Here is a 13,717-nt window from a genome sequence, read left to right as displayed (position 1 = left end):
TCCAACCACCCCACTCAGATCAAGTCCAGTTAGGTGGGCTGCGTCCAGTCATGTTCTGGGTATTTCCATGGATGGAGAATCCTTGGGGCTGCCCTTTCAGCACTGATCACCATCATGGGGCAAAATTCCCCAACGTTTAATCAGAATTTCCCTTGTTGCAGTTTGTGTCTGTGACCTCTCCTCTTACCACTGTGTACCCTCAAGAAGAGTCTCATCCTATCTTCTCTGTATTCTTCCTTTACAGTCTTGAAGACTGCAATGAGATTTCCCCATTACACTTCTCCTCTCCAGACTGAACTAACCCATCTGGCTCTCATCATATATCAGATGCTCGTGTCTCTTAATCATCTAGGTGACCGTTTATGGGACTCACTCCAATTTGTCAATAACTTGATTCCCCTTGTAGTGGGAAGCATGCTCTGGGGGAAAAATTGAACACAGCACTCCAGACATGATCTCACATTTTGGATTTGTGAATGGGGCTTATGGTCACATCCCTCTTGTTTTTCAATAGGGCAACTGCAGCTAGTCATATAAGGATTACTAATTTACATAGTCCACATGATCCACATTCTCAGGCATACTTGCTGTAAATTGTGAGCCAACAGGTAGTTACATCACAATATTGATGAGTTTTTCTCAATGAGTTTCTTGTATGCCTAAATAAGCTTTTACCATCATGTGATCAGTATGCTTTTTCTTTTTCCAAATAAATAAATTTAAAAAAAAAAAAAGTATTGGAGCATATCTTCCTTATGTCAATAAAAATCATGACTAAAATCTGCCATCTTTTGTGACATTTTGGATTGTTATTTGATTCTCTGCAAGATGTATGTGGATTTTGCAATCCCCTTTTTTTCTGTGGAGAATGTTACACATATGAAAATTCAATTCAGCACCAGTCATATACACACAACCGTCCCAATACTATTAAATTGTAAAAAACTGTGTACCTCTCTTTCATGGAAACGTTAAATAGGAAAGCAGAGAAATGTAAGGAACCAGGGTCTTTTTGACACTTTACTTCTGTGCTCAATATAGATGAAATGAAGAAGGTGATTTTTAAGGATGATCTTTTAGCTGTCTTTAACAAGCAAGAGATGTCAGGGCACTACACGTCATTAGGCCAATGCAACATTATTATAAAAAAAAAATTTCTAAATGCATTTCTTTTTGTTGTTGCACAGAGTAGATAAAGTAAGACCTCCAAAGAAAAGGATAAGCCAATTGTCCTACTAGGTTAAAAAATAAGGGAGAAATAATATTTTTTGTCAGAGCACTCAGGCTCATCTTGGCCTGTCTTGGGTTTACTGCAGACTCAGTTCTGGAACATCTCTTCTGAATAGACCTCAGTGTACCAGGCCTCTCAATCCTCCTAAAATCAAGGACAAGCATATTGATGGAGAGATTGATCCTATAAATCCTCAGGCTTTCCCTATATGAGAGGTTTAGTGTGAAGCATTGGTTCTTTTTTAGAACAATAGAATCATCCAGGTTGGAAAAGACCTCCAAGATCATCTAGTCCAACCATTAACTTAGTACTAAAGTCAGACACTGAACCACCTAGATCTACACGTTTCTTGAAGTCCTTCAGGGATGATGACTCAACCACTTCCATGGGCAGCCCATTCCAGTGCCACACAACCCTTTCAGCAATGAAATTTCCACTTGCCATATCACTTGGCGACTGGGAGAAAAGCCTGATCCCCAGTTTGCTACAAACTCCTTTCAGATAGTTGTAAAGTACAGTAGGGTCTCCCCTGAACCTTCTTTTCTCCACGTTAAACAACCCCAGCTCTCTCTGCTGCTCCTCATAAGGCTTGTTTTCTAGACTCTTCACCAGCTTCATAGCTCTTCTTTGGACAGGAGGAAGTGTCCAAAGTACAAAACATTTTAGGTAAAAAACTTTTGTGTTCCTACAGGTGGAGCCTGTACATTGTACTAGCACATGCCTTTTGGTGCACAGGAAATGGCTTTTTACCTTTCTGGGTCAAGTCAAGCATCTCTGTCCCTTGTGAGTTATTTCACACCTTTGATTTTTCCTCAATTTTTCCTTGATTTTTTTTTAATTTTATCGGAAATATACACTGTTTAGAGAAATGAAAGGCAATAGTTACATAGATACATATCTATATTATTTTAGGAAAATTATTTTTTCAAAATTACTGTTTATGCAATTAAAACCACAAAAAGGAACATGACATTTGCAATATATGCAATTTAAAAGCAATTTCTTAATTTTTAACTCTGTGGTCATGTCTCCAAAAACTGTAGTGTGGCAGGAATGCACATCATTATCATTAGTATCAGTTTTATAAACAGAGCAAGTAAAGCCATATGCATTGCACTATCAAGTCAAATAAATGAGTACCTAAGGATATTTAACCACCTACAGATTCTTTATCTATTTGACTTTTTGATAGTGTCTGCATGGTTAGCTTTGGGAATAAATGCAAGCTATGTGCCTTAGTACTTTAGAAAGTTCTCTAGGCATTGACCTACTTGATTAAGCAACCAGGAATTTTTGCAATAGTCTTTTTTTTTTTTTTTAATCCATTAATTAATGCTAGCTAGAATACCAATACCAGTGACAAAAACCTCAAACAGTGATACAGTTCAGCTAGATCAGATCAATTACATTTCAGTGAACCCAGGACAGCATTTTCAAAAGCCCCACAGTTCCACTTTTGAAGTAATTTGTGGACTTGGAAGTTCAAATCGCACTGAAATGTAACACAACTCCTATTCATTTCAGAAGCCTTTGAAAGTTTGCTTAATAAGCTTCCAAAGCCCAAATCTTCAGAGACACCTAAGTGCCAAAATCTCACAGGTTTCAGTGGGATGTTGCTTGGGACTCAAATGCTTTCAAGCAGCATGGCACATATTTCTTTGTTCAAAATGGTATTGAAACTGCTTTGAAAATGTACATAGGTCTCAATAAGAAGTTCCCCAAAGCAGTGTGTAAAGAAACAGCAGGAGAAACTAACCACTCTTGTGAAAACAAGTCACTTAGTACTGGCTGCCACGCAGAGAAAGTTCATTTGATGTCCTTGCTATAATATGCAATCTTCTGTCCTAGTTGAGCTGTGTCATGATAACTGGACAGACAGCTCTGCATTCAATTGAGTTCTATGTCCTACAAACAACAAAGCAATGGAAAATATTTTATATCACTAACATTAGCAACTGAAATAGCCAAAAATCCTTTAGTTAAGCAAACAGATGGAATTAGATGAAATATGTTAATTATGTACAGGGTCTGGCTGGAATGGAGTTAATTTTCTTCATAGACGTTCATATGGTGCTATGTGATCATGGATTTGTGACCAAAGCAGTACTGGCAACACACCGGTGTTTTAGATATTATTGAAGAGTGTCTGCACAGCATCAAACACTTTCTGTTTCTTACAATTTTCCCACCCCAACAAGTACGGTGGCAGTGGGCAAGAATTTGGGAAGGGACACAGCTAACCTCAACAGGCCAGAGAGATATTCCATACTATAAAATGTTATGTTCAACAATGAAATGAAAGGACAGGGGGCAGTTTTGCAGGGTTCCCGTCACTCAGGGACTGGCTGGGCATTGGTCAGCTGATTGTGAATGATTGGAAGTGCATCACTTGTTTGTTGTTCTTGTTGTTTGTTTGTATTTTTGTGTTTGTATTTTTATATTTGTATTTGTGTATATTGCATTTTGTTTGTACTAATAACTGTACAAAATCTGTACTAATGTTTGGGATTGCCCCAATCCTGGTGCAGAACCTTGCACTTTGTCTTGTTGAACTTCATGATATTCATGTGGGCCCACTTCTCAAGCTTATCCAGGTCCCTCTGGATGACATCCCTTCCCTCCAGCATGTCATTCACACCACACACACCACACACACCACACACACCGCACCACACCGACAGCTTGGTGTCGTTGGCAAACCTGCTGAGGGTATATTCAGTCCCACTGTTAATGTTATTAATAAAGATATTAAACAATACTGATCACAACATAAACCCCTGACGGTCACCGTTTGTCATTGATCTCTGTGTGGACATTGAGACATTGACCGCAACTCTCTGGATGATGCCATCCAGCTGATCCCATATCCACCAAACAGTCCACCCTTCAAATCCATATCTCTCCATTTTGGAGACAGGGATTTTGTGTAGGACTGTGTAAAAGACCTCACAGAAATCCAGGTAGATAATACAATCATAGAATGATTATTTTTCCGTTGTCCACTGATGTAGCCACTTCACCATAGAACTCCACTAGATTGGTCAAGCCTTTGGTGAAGACATGCTGGTTGTTTCCTGTCACCTTTCTGCATTCCATATGCCATAAACACTGTATCCAGGAGGATCTGCTCCATGATCTTACTACATACAGAGGTGAGGCTCACAAGTCTATATTTCCCGGTGCCTTCCTTTTTACCCTAAAAACTGATTATGATGTTTTCTTTTTTCCAGTCACTGGGGACTTCACCCAACTGTCATGACTTTTCAAATATGATGGAAAGTGGTCTGGCAACTTCATTTACCAGGTCCCTCAGGACCCTGGGATGCATCCCATCAGGCCCCATAGACTTATGTATGTTTGGCTTCACCAGGTGGTCTTTAGCTTGACCTTCACTCACAGTGGGAGGGACTTAGCTCCCTAAGTCCCTGCCTTGAGATTCAGGTAGAATCACAGAATCATAGAATCATAGAATATCCTGAGTTGGAAGGGACCCATAAGGATCATCAAGTCCAACTCCTGGCACTGCACAGGTCTACCCAAAATTTTAGACCATGTGACTAAGTGCACAGTCCAATCGCTTCTTAAATTCAGACAGGCTTGGTGCAGTGACTACTTCACTGGGGAGCCTGTTCCAGTGTGCGACCACCCTTTCAGTGAAGAACCTCTTCCTGATGTCCAGCCTAAACCTCCCCTGCCTCAGCTTAACACCGTTCCCTCAGGTCCTATCACTGGTGATTACGGAGAATAGGTCACCTGCCCCTCCACTCCCCCTCACGAGGAAGTTGTAGACTGCAATGAGGTCCCCCCTCAGCCTCCTCTTCTCCAGGCTGAACAAGTACTTGAGAAAAGAGAGATGTGGCAAGAGTGATCACCAATGATGATTGAGGCAAAAAAAAAAAAGTATCTCAGAATTCTCCATGTTTGCTGTCACCAGTTCTCCCGTCTTGTTTATCAGAGGGAGTACACTCTAGTCTTCCTATTCTGGCATTTCAGCATGGCTGCTGCAGCTCACATCCTGACACATCATACTTGCACTATAAAATCACATAACAGAATCAGATAATGGGCAATATGTAGGCACCAGTCTTCAATTTCAAAAAGCTTGAGGGATAGGAGAGGCCTCTAATTTAATTCCTGTATTTCTTTTTATGAAAAACACATATGTACTCTTCCAGAGAGCAGTGGAGAGATTTTTCCATTTTCAAATGATTCAATGCAGCAGCTGTGGAGTCTGACTCTCTGCTAAAATGATAGGAAATAAATGAAAGGGACAAAATAAATGCTCTAGTAAAGAGTGCTGTTGTTTTTTTTGTTTTGTTTTGTTTTGTTTTGTTTTTAAAGAATAGGTCCTTCTTTTTGTTGTAATGCCAAAGTGTTCTCTCACCTTTATCAATATCCCCTGTCCTGTTGAGTTCTTGCTGAAGCTTCAAACAGATAGAAGTAACTTTAGAACAGCCCACAGGATGAGTAACCTGAATAACAAAATCATGTTACTAAAAAACAGCACATGAAGTGCCTTAAATTGTGTGAAATGAAGCTATTTGAGCAACTGTAGTAATATTTCTCGAGACAGTGCTTGCAGAACCAAAAAGATCTATAAGTTGAGTGTGGGTCTTTTACCCATATATATATACTATATAGTATATATATATATACTTATACTATACTATATATATACTATACACATATATATATTTATATATATATACTTATACTATACTATATATATACTATACACATATATATTTATATATATATACTTATACTATACTATATATATACTATATACATATATATGTATATAGTATATATACTTACACTATACTATATAGATACTATACTATAGTCTATATATTGTACTATATTATGTATGTATTGTACTATATTATCGTATGTATTATGTACTATATATGTACTATTGTACTATACTACATATATACATATATAGTATATATATGTATATATATACATATATCTTTTATCCTTCTTTTTATTAAATCTGTCACTATATCACAGAAGTCTAAGGACAGAATTCAGAATTTGATCAGCACAGTTGCTCTTCATTCCCTTATTCATCACTCACATCTGTGTACACAAAGAGGTGAGAGTACAGGAGCTGGGATGTACTGCAGATATCTGAGAAAGAGAGGGTGTTCCAAAAGGAGGAGATGCAGGAGAAATCAGTGCATCTGCTTATTATTACATAATTATGTTGAACTCATCTAGTCAACCCACTAGAGATCCTGACTCTTTGCAGCTATGTAGTTATAGCTTTGAAGTGCTTTTTGATTCATGTATTTTTTCCTTTTCTAATTAAAAGTGGAATTGGAAATATCAAAAGTATGGTGGAAAACAAAGAAAAAAAAAAAAAAAAGCTCCTGTGATATTTTTGATATGAATGGGAGTGTTTCTCAAATTTCACAACAGATAACTCACATGAGGTTTAGGCTTAAGTGTGGAGAATCATACAGTCCAGACAGCTCTGTCTAGGGAAAAGATAGTTGTCTATTGGTATCTGCACCTAAGACCTTTTGGCTCAGGACTAATCACACTTCCATTTCTACAAATCTGTTGTTTTCCACAGATGGGTTATAATATATAACTAGACAAGGTAGGCAGAACCCAACACCTAAAACATAAGCAACAGAGTTTCCATCTATCTTTTCTTAGTTTGACGGCTGATAGGTAGGGGTGCAAATGGAATTATTCATCACAGAAGAATCCAATGAAACTACCCACCTGGTCCACAGAAGTGAGAACTTTAGTGGATACTTGCTAAGGGGGAGAAAGAAACCCAACATTACTTTTTTTCATTGCAGTGTAAGGCTGAACTAATGGGTTAGGCTCAAGAGCTACCTTAATCATTTCCCTATTGTATAGCCTCTGCCCAATGAGCATGTACCATTTCCTTACTTGAAATGATTTTCCAACAGGGACACAACGACTTTCTTTTTCCTTACTAGACCATGATTAAATAAATGTGCTGAAGAGCCTGCAAGCCTCCACTCTACAACATCAATAGAAAGAAACTGTATGATCACTGTTCAAAGCAAGTTCACTGACTAACTATACAAAAGAATATAAAACTATTATGTAGTTCCTGCAAAACAGTCCCTATCTAAGCATGGAGCTCAGCATGTGCCACTACTGGATATATCAACTATTTCAGCAAATGTTGTTATTTTTTTATACAATACTTATCTCTTAGAATTTCAGTGCAGAACTAGAAATTGTCACTAGAGTTACTCTTTCTTTCTCCAACGACTTATTAGTTTACAGAGGAGACAGTTCATAAATCTCTCATTTTTTTCTAAATCTTCTACAGTTGTTTGCAACACTGTTCTGTTTATATAAATGCAACAACAAAACTATTGATTATTCGTCATTAAGCTATTTCTCTTACCTTGTACTTCAGCTACCATCGAGTTCTATCTTTCTATATCAGCACATTTCTTAAACCTGATCAGAAAAACAGAAGTGGATTTCTGTTTTTAACTTCAGTATTTTTAAAAAGTGCTAGCACTGAGTAAGTGGTAAACCTTTCTTAAAAAGCAACATTTACATTGTATTATATATTCCACAGAAATACTGTTGTTTAGTCCAGCTATGAGGATAGGGTTGAAGCCCTGACAGCATCCAATTCATCTCAGATTTGACAGCCAGATTTGGAGGCTGCCTGAACTGCCAAGAGTCATGCCTACATAGCTTCTAAAAATTGCATAGTTATATATACATACTCAAAGTACAGATCTTCTTCAGCTGGATCCAGTACAGACACAAGATGAATTCAGGAGTCTGGACTTAAAAGGCCTTCCTCTTCAACATCTTTAAAGGAATTATTTTAGGGGGTAATTTAAAGTGTATGGAGTTCAGTGAAGTGTTTGGTTTGTGGAACTGAAGACAAATTTTTGTACTCCATGTGCTTTTATCAAGAATTTAGACAACTGCAGTACTTCATTCACACAGCTCTACAATGTGTATAACAATCACAGTATCTATACAAAAAAGCTGTCTGGAAAATTAAATAGTCCAAGGCTTAATGGAATATTCATGGAATTTTTAGTGATCTGAGAAAGAACTTACTGTAATTAAATATTTCAGCTTTTTTTTCTTTTTCTTTTTTTTCTTTTTTTTTGTCAGCCATACCACACAAATAAATTTGACACTACTGTCCGCTTTAAAATTGAAAACAGAATTTAATTTCTCTAACAGGACAGAAAACATGCAGTACTTTAGGAACACTCTAGGAATCAGTCAGAGGCTGCTGACTGACCCGAACACATCCAAACACCACGTGCCTCGCATGGAAGGGAAGTTTACTTAAAAACAACACAAAGGAACAAGCTGATACGCATCGATGAACTGAAGTACCTACAAGGATAGCAAAATTCAGGCAAGTGTTGCATTAAAATACTTTCATTCTACCATGGAGCTCGGAGGAACATCCCTCTGCAGAGCCCTGTCAATGCCATGATGTGAGAGGTCCCATTTCTCAGAAATAAGCACTGTTCTGAGAAGCCTGTGTTATGTCATGCCATTCCAGGACATGAGACTCCTCAGCCATAGGTCCTCCAGGCCTCTTCCCTGCAGCTGAGGCCTAGAACCATCCATTCCTGTGCCCTGTTTGCCCAGGCCTTGGCAGCCCAGCCAGCCTATGGCACCAACCCAGTGGGCCTGGGTTTTGCCTGAGGCATTGCCCACTCCAGGCTGCATCCTCCCTGAATGGCATTACTGAGACAACTGACACTTGCAGAACTGGAGCAAGGAACCTGAAATTTCCAGTTTGGAGTCACCAGGACTCATACTCACATTAAAGGCACTGAACAGACCAACTCCTTGCATGTCTGTGCCCCTCTCTTGCAGGCCAAAGGAAGAAACAATGAGCTGTCTCCACAAACAAGAGAGTTTTTTCCTTATTTCTAAACAATGTTTCCAGCTCACAAGTTGAAAATTAGAACCACCTGCAAAAAAATCAATGAAACCTTGAGTTTTGCCACAAGCACATCTTTTACTTCTGTCATCAGTACACTGCAGACAGGCCAACTTGCATCTTATGCCCTTGTGCTATGGTGACTAGCCCCCCAAACCACAGACTTGCTGATGCTTCTTGCCAGTCCCTCCCAGGCCCCAAAACCTTAGCTCCTTCTGAAGTAAAGTTTCAGAAAATCTCAGAAGGGACATAACACACACACAGTGTTTCAGGATAAGACCTTGCTGCAAAATGGGAAGTAAACTATGGGACAAATTACAGAGCTCATCTACCTCATAGTTAGACAGCCAATTAAAACTTTTCTGTTATTAGTATCAGAGGTCTTGGGGCTGTTTTCCAAATATTAGAGTACAACACAACTGGCATTAGAGATACTCAGAGAATGGTAATGCTCTTTGAACACTTCATTCAGTTCCAAGAGAAAACAAAGACTCCGGAATTTCCTTTTCTAGAGAGAATGGTAATGCTCTTTGAACACTTCATTCAGTTCCAAGAGAAAACAAAGACTCTGGAATTTCCTTTTCTAGAGAAAGTAATGAAGTTTCAAAGGCAGGTTACCATAAATCCCATCAGTCCTCTGATTTCTCATCTAAGGAGACTCTCAAAATAATTTGTGGAGGAGATAAACTGTAAGAAAGACCAAAAACGGGTAGTCTATTCTATCATGCTCTCACTTGTGACCACTAAACCTTCACATAAATTAAATTCCCTCTGCTGAATGCTTCATGTTTCAAATTCACTGGCTTATGAAAAACAAAGAAGTGGATTAAACCTTTCAACAATCTCCCTTAAGTGAAGCATAAACAACGACACTCTGAACACAGTCCTGTCCGACTGAACCCAATCAGTTTTACCATCAGTTTCACCACAACCACAATAAATAAATTATTTCTTCAGGAGCAGTGGGCCCAACAGACCAGGAAAACAATATCCTTAACTCCCTGTCCCCTTCTCAACAGAATAAAATGTGTGCACAAAACACAAACAATCTATTTGGCTGTTAATCATACCAACAGCAAGAAAAGGAAAGAAGGAATTTTAACAATTAAGCCTAATTTTCCAATACAGTTGTTTTTTTACTGTATCGACCGTATTATTTCTTTTAGTTATGTTGTGCCTAATGTGAAACAGTGATTTTCATCACGGTTCTTTTTGCCTTTTAAAAGCACCTTCATCTAGAGAGCCTGACAGATATTCCCAGCAGAAACAGTCCCAACAGGACTGCTGCTTTTCTATTTTGTCTTTAATCCTATATAAAATATTTTAAGGCACTAACTAAAGTGAAAAAAAAAAAAAAAAAAAGATCACATCTAAAATGCTAAAACGAAGTCTCCTGTTCCAACATTCATTCATCCCATTGTGTCAGTACTGTAGAGTTTATAATCCTAACTACTACATGTGCAGCTACATACAGTGGGAGGGAAAAAAGGCAAAAGGTTTAACTCATAATTCTAAAGAGCCTAAAAGTTATTACACCACTGGAGGATTATGTGGATGTTTTTTCTCTAGCCCTAAGGTACTATTTTTCAGAGGCTGAAGGGAAGGGAGAGGAGTGAAAGATAAGTCAGAAAGAGCTAACACTGCATTTCAGTTAGCTTCCTAGTTTTACATATAATTACATATAATAATGGCACATCTTGCATTGTGCTAATCTTTGTAGGCTTCATTTCATCACTGAACATCTGTATATCCAAAAGGTTGGGAGAAGCAGGTAGATATCTGAAAAAGAAATGAATCAACACAATCTTCAATTAGTTGCAGATTCGCTGAGCACCTGAGGCCAAGGCATCAGAGGCCACATTACACATCTATTACATTGTGTGATGTGTATCTGCTACAGTGTAATAGATGTCATACTGTACTGAAAGTGTTGCAGCAGCTATGATCTACTGTATTCTGTGCACCACGTGTTCCCATGGTGTGTGAGCTTTCTCTTAATAACACATTTAACACAACAGCAGGAGAAAGGTGAGCTAGGAGAGCTCCAAAACTGCTCATATTTGCAGACATAGCTACAAAATCCTTTTTGGCAATAAGCTGCTTAGAGACAAAATGCAAGTTTTATCTTCCAGTTGATGTAAATAGGCCAAATCCTAAGGCACCAAGTTTGCACTCAAAAACACTAACATAGTGAGGCAATTGAGATTGCCTGTGTAAGAGTTCTTTGCATCACCCCACTGCATGAAATGTTCATCTTCTCAGCTAGATAAGCATTCATTCCTTTCTTTTTTCCCCTGGAAAATATAATGTCCCTTTCTCACATATGTGCACTCACCTTAGCATAGGTGCTATAATTACCTTGCCTCTTTTGAATGACAGAACCCTTAACCTTACAACATTGGTTACTGACTAGCAAAAAAGAAATGAAATGGTTGATCAGCCCACTGCAAGGCAGTTTGCTTCTGTGTGATGTCTTGATGTCTGGGTTGGAATCTGAACTTGTTTTTGTACCGTGGATAATTCCCAGAAAAAAAAAAAATATATACACATATATATTAAAAAAAAAAAAAAGTGATATGGGAATGATGGGAAGATCATGAATTACATCTGAAATGTAAACAACATAGCCCATAAACAAACAAGTGTCACCTGCTACGAATTACAGTTAATTTTGCCTGGGTTAATTCCCAATGACCCAGTACAAGTACTATCTCCTGTTAAAAAATATAAGAATAATAAGAATAATAGTAATTATTATTAATAATAATAATAATAATGAATCCTTTATGTTTTCTTCATATTTTTCCCGTTCGGGGTTCAATTTAAACAGAATTTTTCATGATATTAAGAGCCTTACTCAACTCAGATATGCTACACGCATCTCAGATTAACACTTAGTCCTCACTGAACATCTAGGAAAGCCCCACATAAAAATCTGCTTCTAAAAAAAAGTTAATTTGGTTGACTCAGGCAGCTCCAAATTCACAATCAGAGAATCAAAGAATCATTATGGTTGGAAAAGACCTCCAAGATCATCTGGTCCAACCATCCCCCTACCACCAATATCACCCACTAAACCATGTCCCTAAGCACCATGTCCAACCTTTCCTTAAATACCCCCAGGGAGAGCTTGTGCCTTTCTACCGCCAGATATACACTTAGGAGGAAACTGATAGTTTGGTAAACGCTGCAATAAATTCAGTCTTTATCTGGAATTTCCCACGGTCAAGGTTGTATACTGTAGCACTAATTCAGTTATAATTGATATAGCAAATCCTCTTAGTACCACCTCTTGTGCTGGTGTTGATACTGGGAAAATGGGCTTGTCACCTTCCCACAGCCAATGAACGGCACAAGATAGTAAATCATGTTGTGAGATTTACATGATCATGGCTGGCACCAATACATGCATTCATCCCAACAAAATTTTTGGTTCCTAGAAAACAGGAACTTGAGCTGGGTGTAGGGAATATTTCTGGGAAATGTCTGCATCAAAGATGTAGCCTTCTTTCTCTTCAGTACCATTCTGCTCCCCGTGGCGTTCATGTCTGCAGCTGTGGATGCGTGGAGAGGTTTCTCACAGCTGTACCTAGGGGAAGTGACTAATGGTCATGACCTGCAGTGTGCAAGTTTTACCAGTAGCTTTAACATGAAATGGGGTGTTAAAGCTTCAGGTTAACTTCAGGCTCAAGACAACTTTACTGCAGTGGTAAATGAAGACAGTCAATTTAAATTCTAATTTCACAAAACAATATACTGTACATATATGGAAGCCTTTTGGAGAGAAGATGAGAAAATCAACAGCGTACATCTATGGATATTCACATTGCTTAATGTGCTGATAGAAGATCAGCTAGTACTACAAAAAATAGTAGATAAGTATGCATATACACCAGAGTCAGTCATGTCAATGTGATTCCAGGTCATTCGATGTTGTGCCCTTTAGCTCCGTGTAAAATACTGGAAGGTGCTTTCACAATATCACAAATGCTCTCAGCTTGTCTTAGAAAGTACTGCTTAGACAAGACCTCCAAGCAAGGGAAAAGACAGATAGGATGCCCAGTCTTTTGCTGCCTGCACATTCAGTCCCTTCTTTACAGAGTGTTGTGATGCAGGGACAAGGGAAGAGAGAGTTTGTGCTGCTATGATTCTGTGGTCCTCCCAGAGGCTACTGCAAAATAAATTACAGCCATAGAAATTACAAACACTCCCAGTGCTAGTCTGACAGTAGACAATGGCCAAATTGTCCTGAAACAGCCTGCATCAAGACTTGAATGAAGATAAATTATGAAATGCTCCTACATGTTGTTTCTTCTTTTTAGATATTCCTAATTTAATTGTACTGCTAAATGGCAAATTTGGGCTTCTCAGGCAAAAACCTGTGGAATTAACCCATGTCAATACTTCCTTGTAGTCTTCATTAGAAAGAAGACACTGATGGACCAGCATCTTGTCACAGAATATCTGTTTCCTGCTCAGAGATAAAGGGCGAGGAAATGATGCATTGTAAAGAAAAAGCACAAAGTGTCAGAAACAACAACATTGACTGGAAATCT

Source organism: Anser brachyrhynchus (genome assembly GCF_964034855.1).
Source record: "Anser brachyrhynchus genome assembly, chromosome: Z".
Taxonomy (NCBI): domain Eukaryota; kingdom Metazoa; phylum Chordata; class Aves; order Anseriformes; family Anatidae; genus Anser; species Anser brachyrhynchus.
Note: the sequence above shows the minus strand (reverse complement) of the source record.